This window comes from Cyprinodon variegatus, unplaced genomic scaffold (assembly GCF_000732505.1).
Source record: "Cyprinodon variegatus isolate N-32 unplaced genomic scaffold, C_variegatus-1.0 Scaffold1090, whole genome shotgun sequence".
NCBI classification, from domain to species: domain Eukaryota; kingdom Metazoa; phylum Chordata; class Actinopteri; order Cyprinodontiformes; family Cyprinodontidae; genus Cyprinodon; species Cyprinodon variegatus.
In genome coordinates, this window is record NW_015151543.1 from 10,549 (window position 1) to 11,782 (window position 1,234).

The window sequence follows — 1,234 nt, forward strand, 5'->3', positions numbered from 1 at the left end:
TGTTCTGGTTTTTCCGAACAAATTCTTCTCACTCCCTCATTTTTCACTCATTTGAAATAAATTTTACATCAAAACGTAAGGATTTTTGTCAGGACTCAGGAAATATAACCCTCATTTGTGTTGCATTTACAGTTTTCCGACAGCTTGGCCCAGACCACGAAGAAGTCCACACTTCCCCAATAGATATACAATGAGAGACTTTCAAAAAAATCACAGACAACATCCAAAACGATACATATTTTCGTATCGCTCCCATTTCTTAACCATTTGATGTACTAACATGAAACTTGGTATACGCCATCTCCAGACGCTTCTAGCACTCACATTTAAGGAATTTTTTCAATATCATTTATGGTTTAGCTGTTTAGCTGACTTCTTCGGGCATAGGAAAACGTTGATTCTGAGAAAAATCCTCATACTCAGAAAAAACAAATTTTTACATCGTCACCGTGGCCAAATAGTTTTTGGTAGAAACATGAAAGTTGGCACAGTCGAACCCGAAGGATGGCTGACGCCAACAGTGAAACAATTTTTTGAATACCTTTTACGGTTTTGGCTCACCGCTCGTTTGTTCGGAGGGGAAGTTTTGCTTTTGAGACCTCGGCTCTACTATTGAGCTGCATGTTATTTAATGAGACCAGCAGGTGTGACAAACCTTTTTATTTCTCCTTCCCATTAAGGTCGTGAATGAGCTACAGCCATGAAAGTTACCCCAGTCTGAGACAAAAGATAGCTGTCGCTTAGACTGAAAGAAGTTTTTAGATACCATTTACGGTTTGTCTTCAGCACTCGTTTGTTCGGAGCTGATTTCCCCATTCAAAAAAGCCTGAGAGGAAAGGAACTAACATGATGCGCTTTTCTCTCTTTCACTGACAGGCTCGTTAAGCGTTGTCAAGGTAACTGAGCTTCAAAGGGATTTTACCTCTGCCACTTTAAACAGCACATTTTAATCTAATGGAGGGAGACAACACTGATTTAACATTTGGAAATGGATACAATATGACTACTGGCCATGAGCCTTCCCTTCACACGCAACCCTGATAGACTTTCAAAATAAGATTCCGGGAACCCTTCAAAATAAAAGCCCCTACATTAAACTCATATTTTTTTCCCAGCATATGGCTCAACATTATGGCCCAAACTCAACCACTTTTTTTTAAAATGAGACTGTAGGGGTTTTTCAAAACACACACCCACAGCAAATTTCAAAATAAAAGCCTCCCATTGCCACTTC

The 1,234-nt window shown here is 39.5% G+C and overlaps 1 protein-coding gene across 1 annotated transcript in view; it reads right to left on the reverse strand.

Moving 5' to 3' along the window:
• The window catches only part of LOC107101383 (helicase with zinc finger domain 2-like), a gene marked incomplete at its 3' end in the record, with an annotated part of 15,304 nt that overhangs the window by 9,632 nt on the left and 4,438 nt on the right, over positions 1–1,234 (reverse strand). The window lies entirely within an intron of this gene.